Source organism: Curcuma longa, chromosome 6, assembly GCF_044706935.1.
Source record: "Curcuma longa cultivar G26 ecotype Majalengka, Jawa Barat chromosome 6, ITB_CL_G26_1.1, whole genome shotgun sequence".
NCBI lineage: Eukaryota > Viridiplantae > Streptophyta > Magnoliopsida > Zingiberales > Zingiberaceae > Curcuma > Curcuma longa.
In genome coordinates this window covers 3,297,601-3,314,387 of record NC_133866.1, presented here as the reverse complement: position 1 = coordinate 3,314,387, position 16,787 = coordinate 3,297,601, and the positions used below count along the sequence as shown (strand labels likewise).

The 16,787-nt window shown below is 35.9% G+C and overlaps 1 long non-coding RNA gene and 2 pseudogenes across 2 annotated transcripts; 2 read left to right on the top strand and 1 right to left on the bottom strand.

The window, feature by feature from the left end:
• The first annotated feature begins 5,700 nt into the window (after nucleotides 1-5,700).
• Nucleotides 5,701-7,235, top strand: LOC141831138 (uncharacterized; annotated as a pseudogene).
• Nucleotides 7,236-10,216: 2,981 nt separating this feature from the next.
• On the top strand, nucleotides 10,217-11,683 carry LOC141831137 (uncharacterized; annotated as a pseudogene).
• A 1,373-nt stretch (nucleotides 11,684-13,056) lies between these two features.
• Nucleotides 13,057-15,372, bottom strand: LOC141830337 (uncharacterized). 2 transcript variants are annotated; one of them, XR_012601967.1, is made up of 4 exons: nucleotides 15,033-15,372; nucleotides 14,850-14,940; nucleotides 14,209-14,272; nucleotides 13,057-13,269 (listed from the first exon to the last, which is right to left on the bottom strand). It is a non-coding gene; the product is annotated as an uncharacterized LOC141830337 (long non-coding RNA). The 2 variants fall into 2 exon arrangements; XR_012601966.1 differs by having other exon boundaries at nucleotides 14,213-14,272.
• Nucleotides 15,373-16,787: the final 1,415 nt, after the last annotated feature.

The following is a 16,787-nucleotide window of genomic DNA, read 5'->3' as shown; positions in this document are numbered from 1 at the left end:
CAGAAATAAGGCTAAGCTGGCCAATTCATGCTCGGTCACTTATAATAATGAGGTCTTAGTAGGATTTCATTTTATTATCATTTAAAGGATTATTTCTAAAATGTATTTGTAGGTGTCAAGGAAGTAAACAAAGTTTCTTTCCAACACTACCTTTCGGTGTTCTTCAGTTACTTGCGAAATGATGATATCAATTGCTAGCGATCTATCTTTTAGAGGTTTCTTCCGACAAATGGTTTTAGAGCTTCATTCCATTGGAGGTCATTTGGCTTCCAAAGGGAGGTTCTTCTTCTCCCTCGTGGGTTCATAGTGAAACTGAAACACTCAAATTAAGGAAGAACAGTTTTACTTTTTGTCCTCGTTCTCCGTGTTATCATCACAAAATGGCTCATTCTCCAACTTGAACTCTCTCTTTTTTTAAAATTAATTTAGAAAGAGAACAAAAAGGATGATTATTAAATGTAAATTACGAATGAGAACGCCCAATAATAAGACATTTGAAGGGTTTCTCTCTTAGGAGAAGAAGATATATAAAAGGATAATCTAGTACACAGAATTTCCGTCAATACGAATCCTAAAGAAAGGTCGGATCACAGCGAATCTATTGTACATATCCTTATCTTATATTATAGGAAATTGCTTTCGCGACTCAAATCTGTGATAACATGGAGGAATTAAAGGAGATGAGATTGCAAATGCTAAGAAGTTGGAGGATATATTAGCATCCAATGAGTTTGTAGTTGAAGTATCCTCCGGAATTGCTAATTGCATTGAAATGAAATTTTAGTATTTGTTTGTTTTATCTCTTCATTCAATATTGCTAGACTTGTAATTGACATATATGTTTGCGCTCTTTGTTAAATAATCTAAGGAAGAAATCCTTTAAATGTTGGGTTTATGTATGTTATATTGTTTAAAACTTAGCGAGTGTGAATAATTAACTATTTCATATCATAAGATTTATTCTTAATTATTATTTCAAAAGATTGAAACCCATCTTTTTTATATTATATTTATTGGATTAATTAACTATTATATCATCTATTATTTTTTCGATAAGGTAATTAAAGCTGTTGGTCAAAAGTTTAAATAGCGGATCCGTGCCTAAATCAGAGCAAAGCCTAGCTGACACCCACCGACTCATTATAACTGTTTGCTAACGATTCGCTAACTCCCTAGGAGTCACTAGCCCGACAAGAGCCAACCCTTCATCATGCAGTATGAATATAAGTCGCTACAAGTTCTAATACACCATACCCGAACTAACGCCCCCTGATCTGACCCATGTGAAGGATATTCGGACTATTTGTTGTCTAGTCAGTTGACATACTCTTCCTTCGACTAGATTTGATAGGGAGGCTTTGTGATATGGCAGGTCTTTATTGGTCTGACATGGTAAAAAGAAGTCAATAATCAATCCGACCTGACATGACTAAAAGTCAATGGTCAGATTGTGCTTTGATTGACCCAATAACACCTCAGACAACACGATCGCTCTCACAGCTCGGCCAGTCTCATAGCTTGGTCACTCTCACAACTCGGCCACTCTCATAGCTCGGTCGGCTTAGCCACTCTCACAGCTCGGCCACTCTCATATCTCGATCGCTCTCATAGCTCGGCCAGCTCAGCCACTCTCATATCTCGACTGCTTAGACAGCTCAGCCACTCTCATAACTCGGTCATACGCTCTTTGGCTTCAGGTTCAGTCAACTTAGCCAGCTCGGCTACTAACTGGTTCGACCTCTGCTCGGCTCGAGATCCAAGAGACAACCAACAGGATCAGTCAGCTTAGCGAGCTCGACTACTAACTGGTCCGACCTCTGCTCGGCTCGAGATCCAAGAGACAACCAACAAGTTCAGTCAGTTCAGCTAGCTCAGCTACTAACTGGTTTGACCTCTGCTCGGCTCGAGATCCAAGAGAACCAAACTTATCAGCTCTGCCAAAAAGATAAAGACAATTACTAAATTCCCAAACTTGGTCTCCTCGTTGACGGGATCAATGAGGGTTGAAATGACATATTATTGACGCAAATTGCTTTTCCTACCCCCCTTACCACCGCATCCCCCCTCCCCTCCTCTCTCGCTCCTATTCAAATGACTTTTATACCCTTTTTTCTTTGTTTTTTATTTTATTTTACTTATATATATATATTTTAATTTTAATTAATTTTTATTTAGTTTTATTTTTTAAATTAAATTTGTTTATTATTTAACTAAAATTTATAACTAAAAATAAACAAAAGATTATAAACATATAAAAAAATTATTCAAAAAAATAAAACTCATAAAAAATTTGAAAAAAAAACTGATTAACAAAAAAAATAAAATCAATAAAAAAACAAAATTTAAAAAATAATAAATTGAAAAAAATACAAGTATTATGAAAAAAATAATAAATAAAATTAATTAAAAAAATAAAATTTATATAAAATTGAAAAAAATATAATAAATAAAATTGATTAAAAATAAAACTAAATAAAATTTATATAAAATTCTAAAAATAAAGTATTGATAAAAAATAATAAACAAAATTGATTAAAAAATAAAATTAAATAAAATTGAAACAAATATCGTATTGATGAAAAAAATAATAAATTAAATTAATTAAAAAATAAAACTAAATAAAAATAAAAATATATGAACGCAATCAAAGGATGTTGGACATCTGCATTTTAACCCGTATGCGCTTCCCGATTTACCCTGGTGGTTGGTGGAAAACTTCCGTGGGACCAGGGCCGGCCACCCTAGGGATTGAGTCTATGAGACTGACTGAGATTTATCATTGAACAAAAATTGTGGCTCGCATGAGTTGAGTTTATGGATACAATTATATCAACGTTAACTTAAGTATACGTGAATGTTAATCCATGTGAAACCATTAAAGGGTGTGAAATTGAAATTAATTTCATTGATTGATTAAAAGAATATTAATCAGTGATAGTAATAATAATTAATTAATATTTATAACAATTAATCAAATTAATCATAGTTATAATATCAATTTAATTAATTAACATTATTGATTAATTAACTCAATTAATGATAATTGATAATATTTAAGTGAAAAGACATACCGCATGCCTTTTCACCTCTTGGGAGAAACCTTTCACCTCTTGGGAGTAGTCCTTCATCCCTATAAAAGAAACTTCATTCCTTCACTACTAAAAAAACACAGTTTTGCGGCGGTTATTTACCGGCGATTTTTAAAACCGCCGCTATTGTCTTTTTTCCCGGCGATTTGAATTAATCATCGCAAAAACAAATTTTTAGCGGCAGTTTAAATTTGATTTGCGGCAGTTTAAATTTGATTTGCGACGGTTTAGTGATTCGCGACAGTTTAAAATTTAATTCGTGGCGATTTAAAATTTAACCACCGCTATATTCTATTTTTCCGACGGTTTACAAGAACTGCCGATATTTTCTATTTTTAACGCTGCTACCCACCCTACCGCGTCCAAACCCTACCCACCGAACCACGGCTCCCTCTCTCGCCCGAACCCTAAACTTCCCTCTCGCCCGACGGTCTACACTTCACGCCGCGGTCCGGGCTCTTCCTCTCCGGCTTCCCTAAACTTCCCTCTCGCCCGAACCCTAAACTTCACGGCTTCGTGGCGGAGGCGGCGCACGAGGAGAAAAAGGTCAGCGATCGCTCTCGCGCATCCTTCTTCTTGATCTCCGCCGTTGTTTTTTTCCCGGAGATTCTTGTAGGGAATGTGTCTGTCGCTTTTGAGGTTTTCTTCTTCGCTTTGAGGTTGGGAAGAGGGTTTGAGAAATGAGTTGGATCTCTGGATGGTACAAGAAGAAACGGAGAGAAAGTAGGTTATATTGATAGATAGCGGTAGATTCTTACTTTGTTTCATGCTTTTAGATAGCAAACTATCCTTAGAAATGGAGTTTGTTTGCGTCCAATTTGAAGGCAAATGAGGGGGCTTGTCTGCAATTTTGTTTAATGTGGATTGTTGCGTTGAGTACGAATTGTTTGTTGTTATCTGTAAGTGAAAAAAAAAAGTTAATCATTGTATGTTTTGGAAGCACTTGTAAGGTTAATGTGATGAATTGGGCATGTTCCAACAGAAAAGAATTAACATTGAGAATTACCAGAAAAACTTTTGGAATTTACCATTGCGAATATTGTTGTGATTGAGTGAGATTGCTATTTCACTATTTTAGTTCAGTTTGAGGTTATATTGATTCTCTTTCACTTGCTATGTCTTTTGCATTGCCAATTGGTTTACTCTCTTTTCGATTCAAATGTTAGCCCTTTGGGGCCAATCATGCAGTGAATTATGTGGATATTGGGCTCATATATGCCATTTTATTCAAAAGATTCTAAGCAATGAGGCATAGAGTGTATGCTTCCAAAACCATATGAAAGTTCTACCTCATAGCACAGAAATCCAAATGAAGTGGCTAGTGATAAACATGAGGCATCTCGCGCTAAGCTGGAAAAATGATGGAAATCTTGGGAAGAGTTCATGATTGTAAATCTTTAAACACTAGTGGAGCAGTTTAGAATTGTATATTTCTTTTTCATTGCAATATATTATTTTGTTGTGGCTTTGTCCTCATTGTTTTATTTGGAATATAAGCACCAGAGTTTCCCCTTTGCATTTCCCTTTCGTATTCTTTCTCGTAGGTTTGTTAAGGGGTTTGTGTGTTTGCAGGGATTTGTTTAACCTCATTGGCTGCATTCTGGAGCCTGCTACAGTAAGTGCAATTTCATATTTATGTAACTTTTTAATAAATTGTGCCTTCGTTATTTACTTTTGCTATTCAATTCTGACCTTTGTTAGAACATCTGTTTGTCTATTCTCTGATACTTGATAAAATAGCACCTTCCTACAATCGACTCAACATGATTAAAAAGCATTTCATGTAGCTGCTGCATATGCAATGTTTCACTTGTTGTCATATGAATAAATGGTAGATATTCTTTAAATTAGCTCGTGTATATGAAACTACATTTTAAAGTTTAACTCAAGGTCATATCTTTAGGAATAGGCTAAAAGGGTAAAAAGATTGTCCTAGTTTTAGATTTAATTTAATTGAGCCATACCTAAGAGATTCCTCAAAGATTGTATTTGTCTAAGGAAATACCAAATTTTATTTGAAATTTAAAATATTTTAAGTACATTAATAGTAAAATATTAATATGATAATTATAAAATATTAAGATAAAAATAATAAATTATCAAAAATAATTAAAATATATATTTTTTAAAAATCGATTAGATTATTCGGGTTGGTTGAATTATATAGGTTTGGATTTAAATTTAGAATTTTCAAAGTGAATTCAGATTTAAATTGAGATTTTTTTTATAAAATTTTTATTTCAATCCGACTCAACTCATCCAAATTGATATCCTACCAAAAGCGTGACCATTGGATTATAAAAAATATATATTAATTTTTAATTGATATTGACGGTTAGGTTTTTAATTTTAATTATTAATTGATATTATAACGATGCATGTAAAAAAGTAAATAAATAAAATAACGATCTTAAATTTAAAATTACTATTTAAAAATTACGGAGGTCAATCAATTAAGAACAAATCTTTCTAATATATTTTTTTTTTCTGAATTTACTATTTCAGAAATTTTTAATACTGTAATTTTTATCTTTATTATTATTTATTTGATCAGTTATAAAATTTACAGCGCCGCCGATATTTCAATCCCGACGCCATCACCCGTCTATTGATGGCAGACCACGACAAGAGCACGCGTGAGCCGCCGGCGGTCCGCCGCCATGACAGCCTAACTGGACGCCGCTATGTGCAGCAGCAGCAGCAGGATGGAGCGCCTGAGGACCGCTTCACTTCCCTCCCCAACGACATCCTCTTTTCCATCCTATCCTTGCTCACCATCAAGCAGTGCGTCGCCCTCTCCGTCCTCTGCACCGACTTCCGCCGCCGCCTCCCCTCCTTCATCCCCCGCCTCGACGCCTTCCACGTCCACGTGCATGATCCTCTCCAGCAGATATGACATATCGTCTTTCACAAAGTCACCGGACTCACCGCTGGCGCCTCTCCTGCAAAACCGCATCTTCCCCCGCGCCCTGGTCCGCCAATGCCGTATTGTCTTCCACAATGGCATTGATTCACCCAAACGCATCCAACATCTGCTTTTCAACGGCCTCGCCGAGACGGGCGTCCAAGACCTCATCGTCGAATCCACCGGCTATGGATGGCTCAACCTCGGCGGCAGAGACTCCGACGTCTTCAGCATCAGGTCCCTGCGGAGTCTCTGCTTGCGCACGATCCGACTGTGGAGACGCCGCCCCTCCTCGTCCTTCGCCTGCCCCCTCTTCACTTCCCTCAAGATCGAATTTTGCCTCCTTCGCGATGGTTTCCTGGGCCTCCTCCTCGCCTCATGCCCCTTCCTCGAGACACTACAACTCAACTGTTGTTACAGTATGGATTTCAGCATCCAAACATCCGCCAATCCCTCAAGCATCTAGTCCTGCTCTATAAGGTCCCCGTCGTCCGCGCCATCAACGTCCGCGTCCCAAAGCTCGACTCCCTCGTCGTCCAAGTCATTAATAAGATGCACATCGAAGCGCCCAAGGCGCAGACCGCATCGTTCTTTCTCGCTTTCAGGTCGCAGAAAGATCCTTCAGTCGCATTGATGAATCTTTTCAGAGCCTCTTTCCTAAGGGGATTCGCTTGCCTGATGCTGAATTCTAATAAAACCGCAAACGTGAGAGAAGATAGATCCATCGATAAAGCTAACCTTCTTTAATTAATCTTTATTCATGCATAACCTAATTTGCCTTGATTGACAGGGATTAGCAGGAATCGATGAATTTATTTCTCCATACAGAGAGGTGGGCATGATCTTCAACCTCGACTTCAATCTGAAAGATCAATCGTCGACTACGATATTGACCCAGTTGCTCAAGAGGTGCAATGCTAGCAATACCACGTTTGATATACGTGTAGGTTATACGCGTATGCAGAGCAGCAGCACTGAAACAGGAAGGGACGATGACAACGAACACTTGCTCCATGGCTTGACACGATTGGAGCTGATTAACTTACAAATGATGATGCCGGAGAGGAGATTTGAAAGGCTTTCTCTCGAATCGGAAGAAGATGAAGAAATTTAAGCATACAGGATTGGAAATGCTGAGAAAGCGCACCAGTAAGGAGCAGTTCTTGGATACATTAGCATCGGAGGAGTCTCTGTTCAAAGTATCTTCTAGTATTGCTAATTGTATTGAAATGAAAATTTAGTGTGTATTTTTTATTTGTTCATTTTTTGAAAGAGTAATTTAGTTTTGTTTTAAAATTTTATTAGGAAGAATAAATCGTGATCAATAGGATTAAGATGTATTAGTTGCCGGAACAATTTAATTTAAGTGTTAATTCTTCCTAACCCTATGCTCTTTCCTTTTTTTTTTTTTTTTTTTTCAAAATTCACCATTCTAACAGTCCCACGTGATTGATCTCCGCTCTTTCCTTCTTAAACTCTATAATTTTATCGTCATTATCTCCACAGAGTTTTATTTCATCGCACGTCACAACGTAACTAGAATCTCTTGGATTATAGTATATCCACGGCCAAATATCTATTGTTGTTTTTTCGCAGTCACAAAAGTAAGGAAAAGAATAAAGTTAAGATTTCTACAACTGCCTAAGTATAGCTTGTCAAATTGACCAATTTACGATGAGATGGATTAATCCATCGTATGGTTCATCATCTTAGTGGATTGAAAAATCTTCAACCCAACTCAATTCAAAATGGATTACAAGTTAGGCGGGCTAATCCACGGGACTATCAAAAAAATAAAAATAATAAAAAAATTTAAGTTTAGATTATGATTTACATCGGTCAAATTGAATATTTTTATGTTTTGCCCACTAGTACAATAAATTTTTTAATTTAATTTTAAATTAAAAAATATAAATTTTCATCTTGTGAGCCAACTTAAGCTTGTAAGCTTAGGCGGTTCGACTCAATCCATCTGAATTCAACTTAAAATAGATTAATAAAATTTTAACCAATTCGTCTAAATCATTTGGTGGAACGGATTAATCCGACGGCTTCAATCTAGATCGATGTCTCTACTATTAACTTTATATTTTCTCCTTTAACTTATAAAAGCAACAACGAGATTTTTGTTCGGCCTTTAGCATAACAATTTCATAATTACTATAATACCTGTTCAAAATTAGATAAGAGATTTAAGATGGAAAATAGTAGTGTTAAACTACTAAAATGTATTTGGATAAATATATAAAACAGAACAATGTAACGAGATAATGCTCTTTTGATTTAAAAAAAAAATTAAAATGAGAGGTTTTTTTAATGATTTAGAAATAAAGGGATTTTTTTTATTTTTGCCCATGTTTATTTTCATGACCTCATTTATTCGTTTTTCATTGAATTAAAATTTATTAATATTTACCTAAATCCCTTAGGTTGAAAATGAAATTTTAATATTTATTATTTTTCTCTCTTCATTTCAATATTTTACACCCTTTGTTAAATAATCTAACGAAGAAATGTTGGACATGTGTATGTCATTGTTTAAAACTCCGTCAGCGTCAATACCATTAATCTATGCTGTTTATGCATGTTTTTATGATTAATAAAATAAGATTTTATAGATAGATTTGTAAAATTAAATTAAAATTTGTTTTAAATTATAAATAAATCAAAGACGGATTTATTAAGAAATTACTAATCCAATTTATTTAAATAAAAGATAATATAAAAAATTGAGATGAAAGTTAAAATAAAATTTATATATAAAAATAAATACAAATTAAAAATAGAATCTGATTTGGAATTATATTTGTAAAAAAATATATTTTAAATTGTTTTAAAAAGAATATAATTCTATTTTAAATTTATATAAATTAAAAAGAAATGTATTAATTAGATAATTATAATTAATCTACATTACAACAAAAATAAATCATATAAAATGAAAATAAAAATTAAATCAGATAAATCTGATGTCCAAACCAGAGTCAGATCTCTTATGAGGCCAGACAAGTAGCCACCTCAGGAACTTGACCTAGGAAGGAGCTTAATTTTTTAAATTATATTTGTATTGTTAATGGTTTACATCCATCATTTTCTATAAAAAAATAAAGATATTTTTGTCTCGACATAATCTGTTCTGTTTTATTAGTCTAATTTGTAGATTGATAGTACGTGATAGAGTTCGAGTAGAAAAAATTAATTTATTTATCAAAGGGAAGAATCTATGTCAATGCTAATCAATCAATAAGTTAATCAACTTTCTAAACATATGTTCAATATCAATATAAAATAAAAAAAATAAAGGTTTAAACTTGAAACAAGTGAAAAAAATAAAAATCTCCTATGAAATCAATTTTCAGTATTCTATTTCTATGGGTTTTCCATTTATATATAAAAAAACAAAAAATAAAAGGTATGTTGCTGTCCTTTTGAAAGGAGTAAGGATTACGAAATAATGTCTAAATTCAATGATTTTACAAAGAAAAGATAAAGGATTTTGAAATAAGAAAAATATTTTCAATTATCCTAAGAAAAAGATCAGAATAATTGAAAAGGATGAGATAAATAAAAGAAGTTAGAGATGGCTCAATAAATATTTAAGGATTTCCTTGACACTATGTCAGAATTACGTAACTTATTTACCTTTTCATAAATGGTTCTCAACCAACGGATACCAAATAAATTTCGAATTGTACCTTTGTTGCAAATTACACAACTTGAGTTATGAGCATGAATTTAAAAAAATTTCTTGAGACTGAGACCAAATAAATTTTGAAATTGTACATGTTACCACAAGTTTAAATTAAAATTTTCACTACATATTCAAATACACAGTATTGAATGGCGAAACGATTAGAACTATTCACTATATTCTTTTAAGAAATATAAACTAAATCTAAATTAAAAAATATTAAATTTTTTACTATAATTGTTAGTTAATTGACCGATTAACGTAAAAGAATAAATTTAAATTATCTAAATCAAATAACTAATTTTTTTTCATAAGATTTATTCTTGATTACTATTTCAAACATTTAATACCGTATTTTTTTTTATCCGTATCATATTTATTAGGTTAGTAAACAAAATTATATATATTTTATATAATCTGTTATTTTTTTAAATTAAAACAGCCAGTGGCACCGCGTTTAAATCGCCGGCCGCCCACAGCGATAAATAGTGAGAAGGCAGCAGAGGCAATTCCTTCCATCCCGACGCTCTGATGACGATCAACTACGAGCGCCGGTGTGAGCAAGAAGGCGCGCCGGAGGACCGTCTTACTTCCCTCTCCGAAGACCTCCTCATCTTCATCCAATCTAATTTCCTATCCATCAAGCAGCGCGTCGCCCTCTCCGCCGTCTGCTCCCGCTTCCGGGACCTCCTCCCCTCCATCCCCCGACTCGACACCTTCCGCCTCGAAGTAGGGAGCCCCTCTAGATCTGATGGCGTCGACGTCCACCAAGAGTTCACCTTCCCCCGTGCCCTGATCCGCCAATGCCACATCGTCTTCCACGACGACGCCGATTTTCCCAACCGTCTCGACCAGCTGCTCATCGAGGGCTTAGTCGAGGCGGGCGTGCAAGACCTCATCCTCGAAACCTCCCACTACTGGAAACATGGCGGGTTAAAGCTCATCGGCGAGGATTCCGGCTTCTTCAGCATCACGTCCCTGCGGATTCTCTGCTTGCGCAGGATTTATTTGTGTAAACGCTTCTATCACCGCCCCTCCTCACCCTTGGGCTGCGCCTTCCTCACCTCCATCAAAATAGAATTTTGTGTCCTTCACGATGATTTCCTGCGCAACCTCTTCGCCTCCTGCCCTTTTCTCGAGACTCTGCAACTCGTCCGTTGCTGCGGTCTCAATCGCGGCATAGACAAATTCAGCATCCACTCCGCCTCCCTCAAGCATCTAGTCCTGCTCTACACGATCCCCTACGTCCGCGCCATCAACGTCTGCGGCCCAAAGCTCGAGTCCCTCGTTGTCAACGTCGTCAATAAGCTTCACATCGAAGCGCCCAAGGCTCGGACCGCGTCGTTACTTCTCGCCTTCATGCGGTGGAAAGATCCTTCAGTTGCATTGAAGAATCTTTTCAGAGCCCCTTTCCTAAAGGGATTCTTTTGCCTCATGCTAAATTCTAGCACAGCCCAAAACGTGATAGGAGCCCAAAAGGTGAGAGGAGATCGATCGATAAAACTGATGTTCTTTAATTTTTATGCATGCATAATCTTAACATAATTTATACTTTGATCGACAGATATTAGTTGCAAGAATTGATGAATGTAGACGTCTGAAAGATCGAGAGGACGACATGATCTTCAACCTCCATTTCAATCTGAAAGATCCGTCGTCGATTACGATATTGGCCGAGTTGATGAAGAAGTGCAATAACTGCAATACCGAGTTTGACATATGGGCAGATTCTACGCATATAGAGAGCACCAATGAAAACAATCACTTGCTCCATGGCTCGACAGGATTGGAACTGATTAACTTACAAATGACGATGCCGGAGAGGAGATTCGAAGGGTTTCTCTCAAATCAGAAGAAGATGAAGAAATTTAAGCATACGGGATTGGAAATCCTGAGAAGGCGCACAAGCAAGGAGCAATTCATGGGTATATTAGCATCGAGGAGTCTCTCTTCCAAGTATCTTCCAATATGGCTAACACTATTGAAATGAAAATTTAGTATTTTTTTATATCATTGAAATATTTAATAAATTTTTATTATACTTTTGAAATAGATTTAAAAAACATGAACATCATAAAATTTTACTCAACTTGATTATCTTATCAACAGTTTAATTTATTTTAGGTTTGACTCAGTTTGATTATTTTATTAAATAAATTTAAATATTATAAAATTTGATTTATTTACCATGCAACCTATATAAGAAATAACTATTATTACATATTAAAATAAATTAAAAATTTTAGTTTAACTTGGTTAATTAGCAATATTAATTATATACAAAATATTTTTTTATTATTAAAATTATTTAAATTTGATTAAAATTATTTTAATTAGGGGCTTTATTTTATTTTATTTTTAAAAATGGACCTTTTAATTAATGATTATAATAATTAAGGACATTTTTATTTTTCCTATTTAAAATTTAATTTTATAATATTTTTCCTAACTGAGCTGCTTTATTTCCTTCTTGATCTCCAGATCCTCCAAGTGCATTGATCTGATCAATCTTTTCGAACGGCCCTGCTTTTTCACTCCACATGCATCGATCGAGTGGCTTGGCTCATGCTAAATTCTAGCAGAACCCCAAACGTGAGAGAAAATCCATAAAGCCCATGACCTTCTTAACTTAATTTATGCATGCTCTAGCTCTTTGATCGATAATAATATAATTAATATATTATGCTTTGATTGAGACGGATTAACAACACAAATTAAATTGAATTAATGAATTTATTCGTCCGGAATTAAAAAAAACACCATGATCTTCAACCACGGCTTCAATATGAAAGATCATAATTTAGAGCAAATTTCTAAAAATCATAATTTTTAATTCAGATATTAGAATGAGACGATCTTTGATGTGAAATAGAGCTCATTTAGAGTATATTTTATTACTCAATATTAGTCGACTGATCATAGGTATCAGTCTATTGATATTGATCAAGAGCAATCAAAAGTAAATTGAATTCGATTGCATGATTTGATTGATGGATTGTATCTGTCAACTAATGACAGTTTACAACAAACAGAAACAAGTTAAATTCGATTGCTTAAATCGACTGATGAGTTGCATCAATTGACTGATATTGATCGAAAGTCGAACATAAGTATATCAACTCAGATGCTTGAATCGACTTATAGAATTAGTCAACTGATGTTTAAATAATCGACTGTTGTTCAAATTGTTAGTACTAGCCCTAGAGATATTTTGTTACTCAATATCAGTCGACTGATGTCACGCCCCGGGAGATGGCTGACCGAAAATTTCGGCAGCCTCTCCCCTGTAACGCTGACAATTCCCTGTATACATATATAACAAAAGGCCTACAAGGCCACAAATAAGCCTACACGGCTACAATCCATAACCATAACAAAACTACATCACAAGTATTAAAACTGAAATAAGATCCACAACTATTATTTTATAGCATGCATACCACAAACCGAAACATATCTATATGAAATTCCACAAGACAGATCAAGTTCTGAAAAGTAAATACTAAAATCGAAACAAAACCAAAATGTGTCGAAGGCATCTCGATAAGGGACTAGCAGGGCGGCTCTCCAAGACTGACATCAACCTGAAAAGAATGAAATCAACGGAGTGAGCTCAACGAACTCAGCGGATATCTAGTAGACATGTATAGTAAACTATCCCTAGCAGTAATAGTCATAACAGTACAGTCTCTGGAAAGGATAGTAAGAAATGCAAAACTGGAAGAATGGGAGATCTGTACATACCAGAATCACCTACCAATGCATCAGGCCTCCTGTATGTGCATGTCAAACATATGCAACAACAAAAATGCAGCAAGCATAAATGCAATCTATGCAGTATGCACATGATGCAATGACATGGTCACTCCTGATGCCAGTCAGCCACCGTCACCACGATGGTGAGGTCGAGTGGGTAGGGCTATGACAACTGTGCACTCTACCATCACTGCTCCTGAGTGACCGAGTGGACAGGATGCTGTCGAAGTACACCTATCCTCCTGCCCCAAGTAATATGGGGGAGCAAAGCTCTCATCTCCTCGTCTCATAATGCGAAGGAGGGATCCCTGTCATGCTACCACGCTGCGGAACCACTACCCCTGAGCGACCGAGCGGAGCCTTGACAGAGCAACTGCACACACCCTCCTGATGTACCACTAACCCATGAGTGGCAGTGTGTGCAGATCATGTAACTGGCGACGGACTCAACTACAAAGGAGCCGACGATCGCTAGCATGCAATCATGCAAGGATGGTGCATGACGCTAATGCATACAAGGTATATCTAGTGGATAGATAATGCCCAATAAAGAACGGTATATCACTACTTTGATGAACCTATATACGCATGGCAAGTATCAATATGCTAAGGAACTAAACAGGTATCATGTAAGAATGATGTACAACATATATGAGCAAGTAATGATACCAAGGCATATATAAAAGCATAAACAGAATTACTACTAGCTATAGCAACCCTATACATGTCAAATAACTTATCTAAAAAGATAAGATAAGATAAGATACCCGCCTTCCGATTGTAGTCCGTATTAATAAGGAAAATCTCCGTCCAGAAATCCGGTTCAATATCCTGTAATTAGAACAATTAACTTTTCTAATTACCATGATATATAAAAATTCTCCTATCTAATAAAATCCTAGCTATTTATTAAAATTATTTAACCACATCCAAGTTAACCTAACCCATAGTTAAGCTAATCCAACCATACAACCCTATGATGTCCTGCTCCATTACATTAATAAGTCACCTCATAGTTTGTATATTATTCAAAATTCCCAATTACAAACCATCTCAATTCATGATTTGATCCTATTTGAGCAATCTGTTCTCAACCTAATAGACTACACGTGAATGCTAGTGTTCTTCACAGAAATGGCATCATAAACACCTACCACATGTGGAAACAAGGCAAGGGAACCAAATTATGATTATATGTGCACCTCATAATTTACCCATTTGGACATATGCAACTTGCACGAAGCTCGTGAAGACTAAGCAATGGCCACAAAATATCCATGTAACACGTAATGCTCCCTCTTATGATATTTATGATATTAATGCACGCAAGCACCTACATCTGGACATTACAATTTTTCCCCAAAGCTAACTGATCTTAGTCATTCAAGATAGAGTGACAGGAACTGACCTCGTAGATTTGTGCCTTAAAATCCTTGCTCAACCCGCTTCCAGGCTCGCTATCGAAACCCAAGAAAAATCCATCGATATCTCTCTTCGATCTGCCGAATCAAAGCAACCTTCAGAAATCCAACCGAAAAATCCCAGAAACCAAAAGGGATCCATCACAACCAATAAGAATTTCAGCCCTTACCAAATAAGACCTATCCGAGCCCTAATCCACCAGCGGCTTTTGTTAGATCTCTGCAGAAGATTACCTCCGAGAACCCACAGCCAAAGCCGAAGCAGTACGTGGCCGGATCGAGCGAGAGGAGCCCTTCCCCAACTAGGGTTTGTCGTAAGGGAGAGGAGGCACGGCGGCAAAGGAGGCTGAAGACAGTGGCGGAGCGGCGTCGGCTAGGGCACAAAGAAGAGGGGGAAAAGGAAGATGCGGAGGATGGCGGTTTCCCTCAGACGAGGCAGCAGCAGCGCGAGCAAGGAGGGGAGAAGTGATTGAGATGCTGTGCGTTTCCGGTGAAAGAAGTAAAGGGCGCGACAGGTGAAGGAAGGAGAAGAAACGCTCGTGTGTTTCGGGCGTAAAAATAGTAGAGGGGGTTATGGATTCCTAATGGGTTTCGGGTTTTACACCCGAATCCCTTAACCCTCTTTTATTTTATTTTATTTTTAATTACCGTATTTTACAACTGATCATGGGTATCAGTCTATTGATGTTGATCAAGAACAATCAAAGGTAAATCAAATTCGACTGCTTGATTCGATTGATGAATTGTATTTGTCAACTAATGAAAGTTTGCAGCAAACAGAAGCAAGTCAAATTCAATTGCTTAAGTTGATTGATGAGTTGCATCAATCGATTGATATTGATCGAAAGTCAAACATAAGCATATCAACTCAGATGCTTGATTTGACTTATAGAATTAGTCAACTGATGTTTAAATAATCGACTGATGTTCAAATTGTTAGTAGTAGCCCTAGAGCCAATTATGTGATGATTGACTAGGAACTGTATCATATTCTATTATTAATAATGGCAAAGTTTTTTTTTATTATACTTACTTTATATTTGTTCCAAATAAGTAAGTATAATAATATCCTTGGATAGCTAGTTCTAATCTACATCATATCGATTGTTTGAGTAGATAGTGAGATGATGTAGAGAATACTATACTCTTAATCATTCTTAGTCAAGCATTAATATTCAGGGATAATATTAATGCGTTGAGACTAATATGTAAGTCAACTGGATGACTTGATCTCATAAGTCATGGATATGAGATATCGAATTGACACATGGATTTATATTAGAGAATGTATACTGAATTGACCCACCATGAGAAAGTTTTATGGATCGTTATATGAGTGTCATAAATTTTCTCATGTGACTATTAGTATGAATAGTCCTTAGACTTGAAATCACTACGATTCCCTACATAAAGAGTTATGTACTTTCGTGTCATCAAACGTCACCCATAACAGGGTGGATTATAAGGGTGATCACTGAGTATGTAACAAATTATACGGAGGAATGTGAGTGATGAGATGGAATCTATCCCTCCAATATGACGGGAGTGATATCTTGAGGCCTCTTAATAGAGTGAGACCACGAAATGCATGACCATGCTCAAATGAGGCAATATGAGATATTGAGCTTATTTGCTTGAGTGAGTCTACTTGGGGATTAAGAAACAAAAAGATTGATAAGAAAATGATACAGTCTATGCCTCATTGATCAATCTAGATATCGAGAATAGAAGGACATGGTCATACATTATCATAGTCACGAAGGTTATGTCGGATCTGAACATTCTTGTCACTTAGGTAGCAATAATGCATTGCTAGATGTCACTCATTGCTTATGTTTCTAAAATGGGTTTTAGAGATATTGTCAACGTTATGAGAACCTATTAGGTCACACAAATAATATTTTATTTTGGAAATGGGTTCAATT